The sequence below is a fragment of the Protopterus annectens genome, chromosome 6.part0 (assembly GCF_019279795.1).
Source record: "Protopterus annectens isolate FY-2018-M chromosome 6.part0, PAN1.0, whole genome shotgun sequence".
NCBI classification, from domain to species: domain Eukaryota; kingdom Metazoa; phylum Chordata; order Ceratodontiformes; family Protopteridae; genus Protopterus; species Protopterus annectens.
The window spans coordinates 1,468,782,626-1,468,802,917 of NC_056737.1; the positions used below are offsets into that span (position 1 = coordinate 1,468,782,626).

General features: G+C 36.8%; 1 protein-coding gene across 1 annotated transcript in view; it reads right to left on the bottom strand.

Annotated features, from left to right (window-relative positions):
- Positions 1 to 20,292, bottom strand: part of LRP1B (LDL receptor related protein 1B) — a gene marked incomplete at its 5' end in the record, with an annotated part of 5,941,474 nt that overhangs the window by 3,777,387 nt on the left and 2,143,795 nt on the right. The gene's annotated exons all lie outside the window — the stretch shown is intronic.

Sequence of the window (20,292 nt, forward strand, 5' to 3'; positions counted from 1 at the left end):
TGGTATAAATGTATAAATTTGTTATATACAAGTGGATTTATATGGTTTATACATGTATGTATTTGATATTTATTTGATATACATCAATTAATTTATAATTGTTATGCACATTGCACTTTATATCTGTATCAAGTGGGATTGTGACAGGGAAGTTTGAAGGCTGCAGTAACTTGTATTTAATTAATCAGTTAGGAACTGTGAGTCACTGCAAGCTTTCATTGGGTGGGGTTAAGTGTGAAATGATATTTAAATGAAGGTGGTGGTGTGTTTAGCTTATCTGAAGAAGTCGGTGACGAAAACATACCTCTTTTTAACGTTTATGTATCTTTGTGTCTACACTATTAAATTTTACCAGTCGTGGATCCAGTGGAGTGTTTTGTGCTTCATACTACTTGGTTACTAGTTTTCCTAGCAATTCGTTCCTGCTTTTCGGTTACAGATTTGATTATAATCTGGTCTACTAGGGAAAAGTCCATGTAATAAGATACTGAGGACTTTATCTTCAGATGAGGTTTCATCACGTTTGTGAAGAAGGAAGGAACAGGAAGCTGATTTGTCCTTCTGGCAATTTGGGGGGTAATATGTGTAGTGCTTGTTACATCCCTCAAGGAAGTGACAGGGTCTATCATGATTTCATGCAGCTGTATTCCTGGAATATAGAGTTTTTTTAATATATATTCAGTAAGATGTGAATTGAGATAGGAAATACATAAATATTTGTTTTGCTTTGTTTTGTGTTATTTTGCTTTCAATTGAGCACTGATTCAGGTGGGACATTTTCAGGCTCAGCGCAGATGAAACAAAGATACTTATAAATAGCACATAAATATTCAATAATTAACAAAGAAAAAAATGTTATTTACTGTGGGAAATAACCGAAAACAATTTGGGGAAAAAAGTTTGAGTTTATGACATTTCGTCATCGTTAGCTATTTTTTTTTTTTTTTTTTGCATAAACTAAGTTTGTACTATTTATCTTCTACCGAATCATTCAAGAGTAATTACATAATTAAACATGACAGATGATATGTATGATTAATACTGACAAGGGGCTACTGTTTCTTTGTAGCATTTAAGATAACTGTAATTTGTGATTTTTAACAGCACTGAAGCATTTGGTGCTGTTATTTAAGGCTGTGAGCTATACTTCCTGAGGTACAGGGTTTCATTCCCTCAGTCCTCATTGCGGTGCGTGTAACCTTGAGCAAGTCACTTAACCAGACATTGTGCCCGGGTTACCCCTGAAGAAGGGACTGTGTATTCAGTGGGGCTACCTGGTGCACTTATTATATTATTCACTGCAGTGAGTAGTCAGGTTTCATGGTGCAACACAGTGACATGTAACAAAACTCAGGAACCTGCTTTTGAAATTATGTTTATAAACATGAAGGGATGGGGATTACTTTCAGTAGTTCGTTTTATATATTTTACTATTTTTTCTCCTTTGATACTAACTTAAGATACTCATTGGTCTAAACTATTTATATAGGACTTGCTTAAAATATAGAGGCTGTTTATCTCTTCTTTTGAATGTATAACAGGATTAGGATTTTTTTTATTATTATTTTACTTATTTTTGTCGGTGGACTGGTGCAGCTTTTGCATGATTTAGAACAATTAGCCCTGAAAAAATCCCGTATTGTAATTGGTGAAGATGCTGTCTTGGTTAATTTATGATTTCTAATATTTGAGGTCAGAGTTTTCATCTCTCTCTCTCTTTCTCTGTGTATAACTCCTACTTAAATGATTGAATTTGTAACTGCTTCAGACTTTGTCAAACACACATGTATGTGCATAATTAGTTCTGCCACTGAAAATCTGATGAGCTTTGTCTGCAAAATTTTTTGGTAATGGCATATTTTCTATTCTGTAGCATCCTGTCTCATAAAGCAGATATTTCTGGTTCTAAGAATAACATGCCTTTGGTTATTGATATTTATTTTAGTATATTTCCTGTGATAACACCCTCCTTATGTTCCTTCTTTCATTTATTTTTCACTACCTAATTTACTCATGGTTAATAGAAAGCTAAATCCTGTTCAAGGAAACAAAAAAAATAAGGGATGAAATCAGTCTTGATTCAATAAACAATACATTAGCTTTAACAGTATTTATTTACAATATGCGGTTAAATCAGTTGGACAGGAAAACAAGAAAACTGCATCTTGCTTATCAAATACTTTATATAAATCAGTGTATACCAAAATTATATATTCCCCATTCTGCAGGAGATCTGGACCTCTCGAAATGGATTACATGTAGAGATCTGCAATTGTAGGACTGCATAATATCTGCTGACCTCACAAGATCAAAACATAGTGAACGTTTTAAAACTTGAGGGGAAGTCCAAGATGACTTCCCTGCTTAGTTTACAGAATCATATTAGTGTCAAGGAGGAATGGAAATCAAATCAGAAGCAGGTAAAAATCAGGCAGCAACTGAATGTGTCAAAAAAACAAAAGAAAGAATATAAGGTGAAGGATCAGATGAAAAGGCAAGCAATATGGAAAATGCATAAATATAGTTGTGAGTATAGAAAACTCCTGACACAACCTCATGTTAATCAGGATCTAATGTGGGAATGCTTAAAGAGAGGTGAATTTAAACTAACAGATCAAAGGTTAATATTAGCAGCCCTGGACAGTGCACTGCATACAAGTTGGTTTACAAAGTCCATTGAACATGGAGAAACAGACAAATGCAGTTTTTGCAAAACAGAATTGGAAACAGTTAGACATCTTATTGCTGGATGTGATACACAAATGGCAGAAGGCCTGCATGCAGAAAGGCATAATAATGTGGAAAGACTGTTGCATTGGAGATTGTACAAACATTATAATTTTAGAATAGCTGAGAAGCATTGGAAGCATGAACCACAAAGTATTATAGAAAATGATGGAGTTTATATCGCATGGGATCACCCATTACCAACAGTTCCAAAAATATATGTAAGAAAACCAGATATAGTTGTTCATAAAAAGAAGACAAAATGATCATTGAAATTGCTACACTCAGTGATTATAGTGTCTTATGTACAGAGACACAAAGTCATAAAATAGTAGGATTTGCAGCAGAAATGAGTGCAATGTGGAATATAGATAGTCAGACAGCTCCAACAGCAGTAGGAGGAATGGGTCTCATGAAAAAAACAATTTACAGTCATATTTAGAAACATTACTGATAACACCACATGAACTGCAGGAGTCAGTTCTAGCACATTGCGTGTGCTGCAAAGAACACTTTGGCTAACATCAAAGATTGAAACAATACTAATTTCAAGACCTTTAATCATAGTTTGACTTAGGAATGGGGTCCATTCCTGTCATTGTATTGGAAATCCAAAAGACATGGGAAAATTAAATCGAGGGAAGAACATTATCACTGACAACTATTTTTAAAGACATCATCATTTTATTACTCTTGAGCATTAAGACACTGGCAGTAATATGAAATAAATATCCTAGTAGTATATTTAGCAGTTTTTTTTTGTTTTTTTTTTTGCATATATTTTAGGCTTGAGTATGATTCACACAAACTCCATTTCCCTACAGTGTGACTTTTGAGAAAGTCAGTTAACCATACATTGCTTCCAGATTGCCCTGATTCCACAGACTAGACTGCGTGTCTAGTGCTGTGTGCATATGTTAAGGGACTGTGTGTCTAGTGCTGTATATACATATATATATATATATATATATATATATATATATATATATATATATATATATATATATATATATATATATATACATATATATATCTATATATATATATATATATATATATATATATATATATATATATATACACACATATATATCTATATATATATATATATATATTTATATATATATTAGGGGACCGTGTGTCTAGTGGTGTGTTAGTGTCAGTGTACTACAATTGTAGGCCATGAGAGATCATTTTTACGGCATAGTGTAAAGAAAGTATAAGATGGTTATGTACTGCATAGCCCACACCTTTGGCATTTATTATTGCTGTAATACCTTACCTCAGAGTTTTTCCTCTCATTCCTTGTGTTATGTAAATCCAATTGTGTATTTCAGAGACAAATACATATTAACAATGAATTAAGAGTTTAGAGATGACACAGTTGTTTGGGATTTGGGAGTTATGTGGACAGTGACATAACTTTTGACCAGTTTGTGCCATTGACATAAGAAAATCCTTCTATATTGCACAGCTTATAAACAAAGGGATTGTTTCTAGATCAAATACATCACTGCCCCCCCTTTACTCAACCATCATTAGACCAATCATTGAGTAAAATGCCCCCTTTGGCATGTATTTGTCCAGGCACATGCAATAAAGTGAACACACCTAGAGGCTGGCATATAAGGCATTCTTTGACCCAGTACTGATGGACTTACTGCACATCAACAAGTCAAATGGCATCAGATATCCTTGGTCTAAAGTTCTAAACATCTTCTGCAACCTCACCAAATGGTTTGAATGGACAGGTATATCTCACAGGAGATACTACTGCTGTGCAGCAGACCCCGCATCCTTGTAAAACAAAACTTATCTCTGTCTGTATTCGAGTGCAACTTGGATCTATGGATGGGAAACAGAAAATTTATCCCAAAACTGCTCCCTGTACTACTAATTGACTGAGACAGCTCTTAAATGCTTTATCCCATGTATTGGTCCCCTCAAATTATAGTTGGTATGATCCCAGTTCTTCTCATTAAGGGTAATACATAATTATCGACCATGGGATGGGTAAGGCTAGTCTAACAATAAATGGGAGAGATTACTTCAAGCAACAAAAGCAAAACTGATTAGGTTTAAGATGGCCCACAACGACAGCTAGACAAGTACTTATCTAGGTACAAAACAATAAACCCAGTAAACATGCTTTAGTCATTAAAAAAAAAACAGTGTTATTAAACTTGGCATTGAAAAGTTATGCTTTGCTAAGGAGCACCTAAATAAACTTGAACTTGAAATAAATGCCCAAAGTTTTGTGGCAAACTCAGTATTGTTCATATATGTCTGAGTTAAATGTTTATTTTTATAGCATGAATGAATCTTTTTTTTTTTGTTAATTTTGTCTGATTGTTAAAGATGCATATCACTAAACCAGTTTCAGTCTTTTATTTTTTTTTAATTACGCATCAGGCTAACTCAGAATTTAACCTTGATTTATGATGAAGAGTATTATTATTATTAGTAGTAGTAGTATTATTAGTATTATTGTTATTATTAGTAGTATTATTACTATTATTATTATTATTATTATTATCATTACTCTTTCACTGTAAGGAAAATTGCAGTCCAACTTGGGAAGAGCAAATTAAGATGATTTAACTGATGGGAGGTAGTTATTCACTTCTTTGGAAAGCAGGGTACTGCTGTCATTTAACATACTCTATATAACTAATGGAAATAAATGACAATAATCCAAGATTCAACTGCAGCAAGATGTTATGCACTTGTTCCTACCTCAGATATGTCTGCAATAACTTGTCAGTCAGGTGTTTGCCATGAAAAGGTAGACAAGCATGCCTTTCTTGCATTATCCTGTAATACAATAACCACAACACAAACCCACCCCCCTCTCCCAACTATTATATGCTGCTCCCATCTTCACTAATCTACCCAAAGCTGAAATGACCAAACTCAGCACATGCTATAATCAAATTCCCAGATTTGTTACTGGTACCCACTACCGTGCCCACCACTGTCTGGCACTACATAAGCTCAATTGGCTGGAATTCCCAAACCTCCTCTCATTTCACCAACTCTCTTTCACTAATAAACTATTACTACTCCCTGAAAAAACATCAGCACTTTCCAGCTTAATTAAACTTCAAGCCAGTAGGGGAAAACTTTGCTCTAGTGATAAAAGACTAATTAAGGTGACCAAAATTAACAACACAACAGGTGACTCTTTATTCCGCAGCTACATAGATAAAATCTGGAACTCACTACCCTCTAACAGCACCTCTGCCACATCTATCACAACTTTCAACCTACTGCTCACACAAAATTGTCCATGTTTCTTCCCAGGATGACCCCTATCTTACCCTCTCCCTACATTCTTGCTAGCCTTCCTCTCTGATGTATAGCTTGCAGTTGAGCCATAGTCTCTTCCTAAGATATCTCAGTCTCTTTTTTTCCTGCATATCCATATGCTAAATTACTTAACATCACACTTTTCTGTGTTTATGTGTCAGTCAATGTCATGGAGGATTGTACAACACACCTGACAACCTATTCCTTCTGATAAAATTCTGTTTTTTTTTTTCTTTTCTAAACTGTAAATGTACACAATATTGCAAAATTTGCCATGCATTTTTCTTCTTCTGTACTGCTGTCCTATATAAATTTGTTTATCATGTATTAAGATCTCATTAGTGCATAACTTACTTGTGGAGCTTTTCTCCCCAGGCCTCTGCTGAAAATGGACATGAATCCAGTCAGAATCTCCCAGTTAACAAATGTAAAATAAAATAAGTAAAAAATAAAATGCCTTCTTTTTTATTTACCCATTGTTGACCAGGTTAGTCCAACTAGGCTAGTAGTCACTTTCTGGGAAGACCTGCGATAGTATTTATAGCACTGGAAGAAATTTGGCCATGGCATCAGGGAACGTCTCTTACTCTTTTTGATAAGGACAGTGCAGCCGCTTGGGGAACCACCACTTCAAACAGATGAGGTTTCATTTTAGCATCTCATTTGAAAGAGGGCGCACTCAGAAGTACAGCACCCCTTTTAAGCTGCATTGCAGTGTTAGCAATTGATCTATCTGGTGAAGGAATAGAGCCCAAAGCCTTCTGCACCAAAGATGAGTGTGCTACCTCTTGTACCACTGACACTTCTTGTTTTTTGTTTGTAGTTATTTGGACTATTGTTTTTAAAGTTTTGTTATATAAGATACTAGACTGGATTGGTGCATGCTCTGTGTGCTGATCCTGTAAACTTACTATTTTTTTATTATTATTGTTATCAAAGTGCTGCTACTATCTCACATAAGTTATTTAATTAGCTAACGTGTCAAATGTGTAGTATCCTCATTTATTACTTCAGTGAGATATATTTATCTTGAGATGAATTACTTTTCTTTCTAAACTACTAGAATCTTACACTCTTAACTTCAAAATGTAGGACATTTTGTTTTACTATACAGCAGTGAATTACTTCTCAAGAATGACCTAGCTTCATATTTAAAATATTGTTCAATTGAAGAATTATGATTACTCAGAAAGACTTTATATCACTACTTGTACTGTGCACTTCAGCAGGAAATGTGAACTCCTTTTCTTTGTGATTTTTTGATTAATTCATTATTTTTCTGTATTACTGCGGCCACATTTGGCCCATGTTTTAGCTGAAAGGGGTCATTTCATCAGCTTTCTTTCCCAATTAACAATTGTAAAATAAATAAATAAATAAATAAATAAACATAAATAAACAAGTAAACACCACTCTGACTTCAAACTGAAAATACAGGGGACTGAGTCAGTAATACAGCTTATACCAACAGATTAAGCTTTCTTAGTGAACAGAAGCTGTTCCTGCCATATGAGTATTGAATAACACTTACATAAGTTCATTTGTCACATAGATGGTACTGGTTCTGCAGACCAAGTAACTTTAAACATATGTAGTATTCATAAATGGGTGTACTACATTTCATTAAAAAAATCACAAAATATCTAAACATTTAATGTAAACACATTTCATATCCAACACATTTTGTTAAATTACTTTATATTTAAAATATCAGATATAGCAAATACTCTTCTGCAGAGGAGAAGCCCCCTTGAAATCCCCATGTAAAGAACTTTACCCCCATACCACCTTTAATTCAATATATTAAACTCCATAGTCACGCAACAACAGCCAAAAGAGAAATACCACACACAGTGAACCAGTGCTGACACACAAACTTGTGCATGGACACCAGCAAGGCAACCCTGTACAGAAGCATGCACATGGTCACTGTATAAAAACGGTGACTCTGCTTCTGGCTATATGCATGACTGCTTTCAATGAAAAAGAGGACCATTGTGTACCTCAGTTATTTATAAGAAATTTAATTTTTAAATAATTCTTGTGAACAACATTAATACTTTTTGCCAGACCATAGGTGAAGCAAGATTTATCACTCCCATAGAAAATTATAAATTTGGGCTTTGCCCTTATTAATAAACAATGCAAGTCTTGCATATGTAATCATATGTAATCGTGTAATCACTAAATTCTTGGATGAGTGAAATCACGACACAAAGCAGTGCTGTGACCTTTTTTGGGGGGTATTATACAATAATACAAGAATATGGAGGTTTTCATTGCAATTATACATTGGCACATTTCTTCTTCTTCTTTCGGCTTTTCCCAGTTAGGGGTCACCACAGCGGATCACCAGTCCACTCATGATTGGCAGTGGAGTTTTACAGTGTCAAGTTGCCAGCCCGGCACCCAACCTTCCATGGAAGGCACACACATGCACACACTCACACCTAGGGCCAATTTGGAGTGTCCAATCCACCTACAGCATGTCTTTGGGGTGTGGGAGGAAACCGGAGCACCCGGAGGAAAACCACATGACAGACATGCAGACTCCAGACAGAAGGCACCCCAGCCAAGGATCGAAACAGAGAACCTCTTGCTGTGAAGCAACAATGCTAACCACTGCACTACCATGGCCGCCCCATACATTGGCACCTTTCTAATAATGATAAATACAGTAACAGTAATAATGACTTGTGTCTGAGAAGGACAATGATTTAATGTTCATGATTTAAACATCCTGAATGTTACTGATGTTCCTTGGAAATCAGAATTTCTGAATTTAAATAGCAGTTGTATGTTATATATATTGATATGTGCATATATGGTTATATTTATGGTGTTTTGTTGAGCTTCAGTTCTTCAAACCTTGCTAAACAAAATGAAACCATAACAAATAAAACACAGTACAACAACTTGAAGACGGTACCATGTGTCCTGTAGGACAAGTCTTGTGTCCCACAAACCACATTATTGAACACATGGTTAAGTGGTTAAATAGAAATAGAAAAAGAGATAGTGGGTACTATAGTTAAGTCTTTAGTCAGAACCACATGGGCACATGTTCAGAAAAATGGCTGTCAAGAAACTAACCTCAATAAAAGAGTGAATGTTACAGAGGTACTTAACAAAGTTGCCCTTTCCTGATTTTGATGTGTAATCATGGCACTACATGTATATATATATATATCTATATATACACACACAAACACACGCACATATATATACACAAACACGCATATATATATATATTTATATATATATATATATATATATATATATATATATATATATATATATATACACAAACACACACACATGTATATATATATATATATATATATATATATATATATATATATATATATATATATATATATATATATATATGTATATACATATGTATATATATATATATCTATATATATATATATATATATATATATATATATATATACATATACACAAACACACGCACATATATATGTATTTAATTAATTAATTAATTATTTAAATTTGTTGACCGGGAGTGTTCGACTGGACGTAGGTCCATTTTCCATGGAGGCCCGGGGAGAAAAGCTCCACAGTAAAATAAACAGACAGTAGTTACATTGGATTACATAGCGATTAACAATTTAACATAGCAATTACTTACAACATATTTACAGATGAGCATAGTACATCAGTAGACAACTAGAATCTTTATCTGTGAAGTACATAACAGACATTAACAAATGTTACAATGAGAAGTTCCTGCTGTATAATAAGTACTAGGCTTATAAGCATCTGAGCTTGCTATAATCAAGGTAGTTAGTGGAGTGGAAAGAAAGGTAGTGGTTGGATGGGGTGAATGATATTAGAGTGGGAGTTGCAAGGGCATAGCCAGCATGTTTTTAGGTGTGCTTTTAGTAAAGTTTTGAAGTCAGTGCATGATGGTACGGAGGTAATTGTGGGTGGGAGGGAGTTCCATAATTTGGCTATGGCGCAAGAGAATAGTGCTTCACCAGCAGAGTTATTGGCTTTAGTGATCTGCAAGTGATTTTTGTTGCTGGATTTTAGTGGTCTGGTGGTGCGATAGGGTTGGAGTAGATTCGGGAGGGATGGGACATTTAGTGGATGGTTTACTAGTTTGTGGGCGAGTGAGAGTTGATACCACTGAAGGAGGTGAGGGAGTTCAAGCCAGCCCAGTTCAGCAAGTGAGAGACAGTGGTGACTATGGTAGGATGCCCCTGTGGTGAATTTGGCAATTTTGTTGTAGCAGGTCTCTAGCTTGTTTAGATCACATTGCCTTAGGTTGGTATATATTGGAGAAGCATAAAGTACCGTGTAGATAAGGTGGGAATTTGCTATTGAAATCTTTGCTGCTTTGGTGAGAAATTGCTTTTTTCTGTATAACGCTTCTAGTTTTTTGTGGACTTTTTTTATGGTCATGGATATGTGAATGTCAAATTTTAGTTTATTGTCTATTTCCACTCGTAGCAATTTGGTGTGTTCAGTTGGGTATATAGTGGTATTGTCTTTTGCTGTGATGTTAAAGTGAGTGTTGTTTTGAGTATGTTTGGTGGGGTGGAAGAGTAGTTTAGTTTTGTTTGGGTTGAGTATTAATTGGGCATTGGATAACCATGTTTCAACAGAGGAAAAGGCTTCCTGTGTGACTTTTTGCAGTTTGGGTAGGGACTGGGCTGAGCAGATGATGGTCGAGTCATCTGCGTATTGTATGAGTGTGCCATGTTCGGTGGTAGAGGCTAGATTATTGGTGTAAACAGAGAAGAGTATGGGTCCAAGGATGGATCCTTGGGGAATCCCTTTGGTGACAGGTAGTTGGGGAGATATGTCATTCTGCCATACAACGGATTGTTGGCGGTCAGACAGGTAACTCTGAAACCAGTTGGTGACTGATTGTGAGAAGGATAGGTTACTGAGGACAGAGATAAGTTGTTTGTGTGGGACCATGTCAAATGCTTTAGACAGGTCTAGGAAAGTAGCAGAGGAGAGATAGCCATTGTTTTTATGCTGAAGGATAGTGTTAGTAAAGGAGAGTAAGGCAGTGGTGGTGCTATGGTTTGGTTGGAAACCATGCTGAGTACTGGAAAGGAGGTTGTTAGTAAGGATGTAATCTGAGACCTGAGAGTGTATGCATCTCTCTAGTATTTTGGAGAGTGTAGAGAGAATAGCTATGGGGCGGTAATTGGTTAGTTCTGCGGAAGGTCTGCCTTTGTGGAGGGGAATTATATGTGATACTTTCCACAGTGTGGGAACGTAACTTTCTGACAGAGATCGGTTAATCAAGATGGATACTGAGTAGGCCAGAGCATCAGCTGCGATTTGTAGGTATTCACTTGGGAGGTTGTCTGCTGCTAATTTGGTGGGTTTAAGTTTAGTTAAGAGTTTTTTATGTTGGAGGTAGGTACAGGAGAAAAAGAGAAGGCAGTGGGGAGATTACTAGTTAAAGGTGTGGGTTGGAGGGGAGGGGGGTTGTGTTGTTTAGCTAGTGGGGTTGTGTTGTTTAGCTAGTGATAGTATGGTTTGGGTGAAGTGTGTGTTGAATGAGGTAGCAATATTTTCTGAGGAGTGAGGGATGTTAACAGGAGGGTACTGACTTTACCTGGGTGGAGGATGGAATTTATGGAGGACCAGAATTGTTTGGGGCTGTGTTGTGAGGAGTCTGGGGTAGACTGGTAGTATTGGAATTTGTCCTGTTTTATCAGCTTTTTGACTCTATTGCATAGTTCTAGGAATTTCTGTCTAGCTGAGGGGGTTTTGGTTTTGCAGCAGTGCTTCCAGGCTTTATCCCTGTTTTTAATTTCTAACTTAGTGGTTTTCTGTAGCCATTGGGAGGGTTGTGCTTTGTTTCTGGAAAATCTTATGGGGGCATGGTAATTAAGGATGTTCAGGAAGGTAGTATTAAAAAATTCAACTGTGTCATCTAGACTGAGGTACTTTAGAGGATGCCAGTTACATTCTTTGAGGGATGAGATGAATGTGAGTGTGTTAAAGTTTAGTTTTTTACGTATTTGTCGGTAGATGACAGGTTTAGCTTGGTATAGGTATTTTTTGAGTAGGAATGTTGGGGAGTGATCACTGAGGCTATCTGATAGGCAGCCTGTTATATATGACTGGGGGCTCTTACTGACTAATATCCAATCCAGGGTAGTGTGCTTGCTGGAGTTTTTATTTATCCTGGTTGGTGACTGGACTAGTTGGGTGAAGCCATGAAGGTGTACATGATGGGTTGGACTGTTGCCAGAACAGGATTGCCAGTCAATATTGAAATCACCTAAGATGATAGTTTCTTGGGGGAGATAGTGGGTAGACCAGCTGAGGAGGTTTTCTAGTGGAGGGATGTTTTGGCCAGGTGGGAAGTAGCATCCAATTATGTTGATGATTTTGTTTTAGTTAATTTTGAGGTTAGTATATATTATTTCTTCATTGCCCATTTGTGGAGCTGATGATTTTATGATCTGGATGTTTAGATGCTGTTTAAATATTATAGCTACACCACCTCCTTTTTTGTTTAGCCGGTCTACTCTTAGTATGCCGTAACCTGTAGGGATTTGCCATTTAATATATATATAATTATATATATATATATATATATATATATATATATATATATATATATGTGTGTATATATATATATATATATATATCTATATATATATATATATATATATATATATATATATATATATATATATATACATACATATATACACACACACACACACACACACACACTCGCACACGCACACACGCACATATCTCTCTCTCTCTATTCATATATATATATATATATATATATACACACACACACACACACACACGTATATATATATATATATATATATATATATATATATATATATATGTATATAAATAACTTGCATATTTTCTACAGTTTATATTTGACCTGCATTTCATCATAGTTTACTAAACGTGTATTTAACTACATTTCCATGTGTCACAAAGTTGCCCTTCTGTTTTTCTGTTTAACCTAATCCAATGATTTTTGTTAAGATACAGTAATAAAGGTAAAAGCCTATTAATGCAGTCAACCTGCACCATGCAAGAGGGGTTCTGGTAATATTTCACCACTTTTTTTCTCCAGAGTTTTACTAATCTTCTATTTTAAGTTCTTAACTAAGACATTAAGCTCTATTATTTGTTTTCCTTTTCTACTGGCTGTTCTTTCTCTGTCTTTTTTTCAGTATCTGTTAGCACCTATATAATCAGTGTTAGAAATGTTAGTACTCAATTATTTATTGATACTGCAGGCATGACTTTTAATGGCAGAGAATTTAATTAATCTGTTAAAAAATACTCCTTTATTAGATTTATTTATACTTCTAGTGCTGACATAATCTTTGAGAAGGAACCACAAGTTAACTAGACACACTTTATACTTATTTAACAGCAGGAAATATTTAAGTGCTTTTGTCTTACTAATATGCCTAAATGAGGTAGGATTATTGTACTGGTTAGCAAATAGGCGTGATGACTGTTAGAATTCCTTCAGTACAGAAAAAGCTGCTTGATCGTGTTTTAATGTATTCAGTACATAGATAATTGTAGGGTAGAACATTAATGGTGGACTAATTCCAGGGCCATTCCACTCCAACAGCAGAAGTATGCTAAGGTACAAAAACTAATGTTTATCACTTAGTGAATGCCTTATATATTCAAATCATCCAGACAACACATGCATATCTCCCTCATAAATCAGTATTTGATTGCTGGATATTTTTTATTACTTCCTATGACCTATTTCCTAGTGTATAAGACTAAACAAATATCCCCTGCTTTCTCGTGACCTTGTGTTATTTTCCATGCATGTTGCCTTGACAATGCAAGTTAACTATTTAGCGATGAATTCAACTACTGATTGTACATGACCTTGCTGCCAAGCAGTTCGCATTTTCATTAATGGTCAAAACTCTGTTCATTCTATCTGTATTTTTTTTCACATGGCAGAAAAGCCTAAAAATGGGAATCCATGCCTGCAGTACTGAATCAAAAGTAATGAGCTATAAAAAAATGATACTAGAATAAGCCATCTTGAACAACAGCTGTCACAACCTTTCAGGCTCTTTAGAAATTTTTGAAATCTTGAATAGTAGCTAACAAAGGCTTTCACAATCTTTAGAAATTCTTGATTCAGAAATTAAAATATCTTTAAAGCATCTAAAAATATAAATATTCACTTAGCCTTCAAGCAGAATGCCAGGCATTGATGTGTTCAGAGAGTGAATTCCTTCAAGCCTGGCGGCAAAGCAACAAGACAAGGGAAGCATCATGCTTACCAAATCAAAAAAAGAGCACACTGGTCAGAGCAACAGCATACCTACCTGAGAAAAATGAAGTTGCAGTCTGGTCAAAGGTGATAAATTCAGCCCTCAATTACTTGTATGTAAAGCAATATACAGTTTAAGCACTTTGTCAAGCAATGAAATTATGGATCACTTCTCTTTCTAAAACAAACCTTCCTAGATTACACAATTTAGTCATACAGACCCTTATAGCCTCTACTGTAGTAGATGAAGATGTTTTATCACAGAAACCCATGTCAAATAGAAAATCATACGGGCCACACGGCCTTTTCACTGAGATTCATAAGGGCTTGCATCTCTATTTGAATTCCTTTCTCCATTTTTCTATATTGCATAGTAAATGCAGACACCCGTCCTCTACCCTAAAATAATCTTTCATTTTTATGCTGCCAAAACCTGACAAGGATCATCAAATGGTGGGAAACTGGCCTTCCAGCTTTCTAGTCTTTTAAAAGCCAAGCTTAATGTAAAAATATGGGCACTGTCGCTTCAAACATTTCTTTCACATATAATGGGACAACATCAAGGAGGCTTTGTCATGATTTATTTGAGTATTCTTCTGATCTCAACCTTTGTCACACTGTTCGAAAAAACCCTCTATATTTCACAGAGACTCACTTTTACATTATTAAACTGGTTGAAGCTTCATCTCAGAAAAAAAAAGAAAGGCAAGCTTTCCTGGATGCATGAGTTGCCTGTTTTCCCTGTCTGGGCTGTTTGCTCCTCACCCAAACTCCCTTATCTAACTCTACAGGTACACAACCAAAGAAAAAAAGCAAAATCCAAATACATGGAATGATTGATGATGCACAGATAGAAACTGCACAGGCAGTGAATGCCTGTATAAAAAAAAAACCTCATCAGTTACAGCTAGGGAATAGAAGTTGGTGAGTTAAAATGCATCCACTTTATCCTCAGCCAAGTGCAGAAAAAGCATTTTAAACAATTCATATAGCAGTAGTCCCATGACAATCATGCCAGCTGGCATCAGAAAGGCCACTGACCCCACAAAATGGCCTGGTCTCTGGAAAGCATTAAAATTCCCAAGATTTCTCCGTGCATTAGTAAATATTATCTAGGGCATGTAGAGTGTTCTACACACCAGAAAATAACAGATTCATATGTATCATCTTACCTTTTATTATTGAAAAGTACCAAACATGGGTTTCCAATGTCTTGCATTATTCCTGCTGCCACCTGAACTTCACGCACAATTTTTATTAAAAGCTGAAATGCTCAGTGGTTGGAGATTGCTTAGTCAATGGATCAAGGTGTTGATGTTTGCCAATAAAGGGAGTTTGAGAAAGAATGGCATTGCATTGGACTCTCCACCCTCATCAGGTAAGTAACTAGCTGATGAGTCCATGAAAAGGGCTTGATAATCAGAAAAGGCAGCCTGGTGTCTATCAAGCCTTGGAAGGACAAGACAAGACTAAGGAAAGGAGGACCATATGTTAACAATATAACCTGAGGCACTGCACAATTCAGGCCTTTTTTTCAATATCCCACATAAAGTAAGCAAACTTCTTCAGCAGAATATTTCATTTCACCAAGTACCAGAGAAAGAAAAAGAACTGTGTGAGCAACAAATTCATCTAGGCCAAAACAGGAATTTTCAAGTAGGCTGTTGGTATGAGTTGGTTATTTGAGAGGAGAAGAGGTTGCAAAAATAATGGGAGTTGGTAAGCTGCAAAATTGGTTTGTGCTGCAATAGCTGCAAACCTTTCAGTAAGTAAGCCTGTTAGTGTTTGCAATGTGAAATTAAGAAGGCATGTTTCATTGTGGTTGTAACAGAGTGTTAGAAATTATTAATCTGCATAAACTGTTGGTGAAGACTTGATTAAGGTTTTTAAAGTAAAATATATAGGAAGGAAGAAGTAGATTATGATTCACCTGGGACTATGAGAAATATTCGATTGTTATGAGGGTTAATGAATGGGGTAATAGTTATGAATACAAATTATCAGGCAGTTTAATGTGCAAAGGTTGTAATATGGCATATCCAATGGGAGATGTGAGTTTCTCAACCTTGGGTTGTGTAATTATGCAAGACAGGTCAAAGGTATAGTCCTGGTGTCTTAGGACTTGACCTGTCTTCCCTGGTCAAAGCTTATGCATGCAGAATAAGTTCTAGGAAAAAAAATTAAAGACTTGCATGGCAAACTACTTTTACTTGGTAATGCAAAAATAGTATTAAATGAAACACTAGTGAGCAGATAACTCAGGCTGTGAGTATGCAAGGCAATTATACTGCATATGATATATGTATGTACATATGGTTCCCTAACTTGTTTTCTGGTTGCACCACCAGCCCCTACCTACAAGACCATACTTTTTTCAAAGCAGTGAGTTATATAATAAGTGTCAATGAAGGAATGTGAGCACATTGTTTAAATGTTAAGTCCTGCTGTTGAAAAAGGGACAAAAAGCAAAAGGATACCACAATGTTATGAGCTCATTCAGAAGAATTCGACTAGGAGGCTGAAGAGGTTTCAACAGATATGCGATAAGGAATTATAGTAGTTTACCTGAATAAGCCAGAGTTTTCAATGTCTAAGAGGAAGGCTTGGATCTCTTGGAAGAGAAAACACTGCACAGAGCCTGTTATTGTACTTCCTCTGCTGAGCAGCACACGGTAGACACTTGGCAGTATAAATACTGGCTCATGGTCACATTGACTAACATTGATTGATGTTGGTGGGGCATCCTTCTTCTTGTTCTTTCGGCTGCTCCCGTTAGGGATTGCCACAGCAGATCAACTGTTTCCATTTCTTCCTGTCCTCTGCATCTTGCTCTGTCACACCAACCACCTGCATGTCCTCTCTCACCACATCCATAAACCTTATCTTAGACTTTCCTCTTTTCCTGTTACCTGGCAGCTTCATTCTTAGCATCTTTTTCCCAATATACTCTGCATCTCTCCTCAGCACATGTCCAAACCAACGTAATCTTGCCTCTTTGGCTTTGTCTCCAAACCTTCCAGCCTGGGCTGAGCCTTTAATATACTTATTCCTAATCCTGTCAATCCTAGTCACACCTAGTGCAAATCTTAACACCTTCAGCTCTGCCACGTCAAGCTCTGACTCCTGCCTTTTTGTCAAAGCCACTGTCTCCAACCTATATAACATAGCTGGTCTCACTACCCTCTTGTAGACCTTCCCTTTCACTCTTACTGGTACTTGTCTATCAGAAATCACTCCTGATACTCTTCTCCACCCACTTCATCCTGCCTGTACTCTCTTCTTCACCTCTCTTCTACAGTCACTATTACTCTGAACTGTTGATCCCAAGTACTTAAACTCATCCACCTTTGCCACCTCTACTCCCTGCATCCTCACCATTCCTCTATCCTCCCTCTCATTCACCCACATATATTCTGTATTAGTCCTGCTGACCTTCATTCCTCTTCTCTCTAGAGCATATCTCCACCTCTCCAGGGTCTCCTCCACCTGTTCCCTACTCTCACTGCAGATCACAATGTCATCTGCAAACATCATAGTCCATGGGGACTCCTGTCTCAGCTTGTCTGTCAACCTGTCCATCACCATTGCAAATAAGAAAGGCTCAGAGCTGATCCTTGATGTAATCCCACCTCCACCTCAAATGCATCCATTACTCCCACCGCAGACCTCACCGCTGTCACACTACCCTCGTACATATCCTGTACCACTCTTACATACTTCTCTGACACTCCCGACTTCCTCATACAATACCACAACTCCTCTCTAGGCACCCTGTCATATGCTTTCTCTAAATCCACAAAGACACAATGCAACTCCTTTTGACCTTCTCTGTACTTCTCCATCAACACTCTCAGAGCAAACATCGCATCTGTAGTGCTCTTTCCCAGCATGAAACCATACTGCTGATCACTAATCATCACCTCCCTTCTTAACCTAGCTTCCACTACTCTTTCCCATAACTTCATGCTGTGACTGATCAGTTTAATCCCTCTGTAGTTGCTACAGCTCTACACATCACCCTCATTCTTAAAAATCGGTACCAAAACACTTTTTCTCCATTCCTCAGCATCCTCTCCCTTTCCAAGATTTCATTAAATAATCTAGTTAAAAACTCCACTGCCATTTCATCTAAACACCTCCATGTTCCACAGGTATGTCATCTGGACCATCAGCCTTTCCGTTCTTCATCCTCCTCATAGCTATCCTTACTTCCTCCTTACTAATCCACTGCACTTCATGATTCACTATCCACACATCATCCAACCTTCTCTCCCTCTCATTCTCTTCATTCATCAACCCGTCAAAGTACTCTTTCCATCTCCTCAACACACTCTCCTCGCTTGTGAGTACAGTTCCCTCATTATCCTTTATCACCCTTACCTGCTGCACATCTTTACTAGCTCGGTCCCTCTGTCTAGCCAATCAGTACAGGTCCCTTTCTCCCTCCTTAGTGTCCAACCTTTTATACAACTCTTCGTACGCCTTATCCTTAGCCTTCGTCACTTCTCTCTTTGCCATGCACCTCATCTCCTTATACTCTTGTCTACTTTCTTCATCTCTTTGACAATCCCACTTCGTCTTCGCCAACCTCTTTCTCTGTAGACTCTCCTGTACTTCTTCATTCCACCACCAGGTCTCCTTGCCCTCCTTCCTCTTTCCAGATGTCACACCAAGCACCTTTCTGGCCGTCTCCCTTACTAGCTCTGCTGTAGTTACCCAGCTATTCGGTAACTCTTCACTGCCACCCAGTGCCTGTCTTAACTCTTCCCTGAACATCACCTCACAATTACCCTTTTTCATTTTCCACCATTTGATCCTTGGTGCTACCCTCACACTCATCCTTCTCTTCTTGAGCACCAATGTCATCCTGCAAACCACCATCCTATGCTGCCTAACTACACTTTCCTCTGCCACCACTTTACAGTCTCCAACCTCCTTCAGACTGGCCCTTCTATATAAGATATAATCCACCTGTGCGCATCTTCCTCCACTCTTGTATGTTACCCTGTGCTCCTCTCTCTTATTAAAATCCTTTTCACAAAATTCACTACCATCTGACCTTCTGCATTCCTTTGCTTAACACCAGACCTACCCATCACTTACTCACCCCCCTCTGTTCCCTTCACCATCATGCCCATTGAAATCTGCTCCAATCACCAGTCTCTCACCCTTGGGTACAGTCATCACCACTTCATCCAACTCACTCCAAAAATGTTCTTTCTCATCCATCGCACACCCAACTTGTGGAGCATTTGCACTAACAACATTCATTATTACACCATCAATGTCCAGCTTCATAAACATCACTCTATCCAACATTCTTTTCACCTCCAAAGCACTCTTAGCATACTGTTCCTTCAGGATAATGCCTACACCATTTCTTCTCCCATCCATACCATGATAAAACAATTTGAAACTGCCTCTGATACACCTAGCCTTGCTCCCCTTCCATCTGGTCTCTTGCGCACACAATATACCAACCTTTCTTCTGTCCATCATATCAGCTATTTCCCTATACCAGTCATACTGCCAACATTCAAAGTTCTTTTTTTTTTTCAAAACAAGTTTATTGTTTTAACATATAAGAGAAATATCATAACAATTTTATACAAATAATTAAAAATAGGTATTATTATAATATTCAACAAAACAACTAAAGTATTTACAAAGACATCCACTACAATCAGATCAATTAATTAAACTAAAATACTGTGCTATTGAAATTAGAATTTTTTAACAAATTTTGTAAATTATCCCATACAATAAAATGTGATGTTTTTCTAGTTGTTCTCATTCTAATTGTGCTTATTTCCATATGACACATTATATTCATAACATTTTTAAATTCATTGAACGAAGGAGGTGTATCTGAAATCCAATTTCTAGTTATTATTTTCCTAGCCACTGCTAGGATAGACCATAACAAGGGAAGCTTAATCTTTTTAACACATTGAGGTACAGGTGTG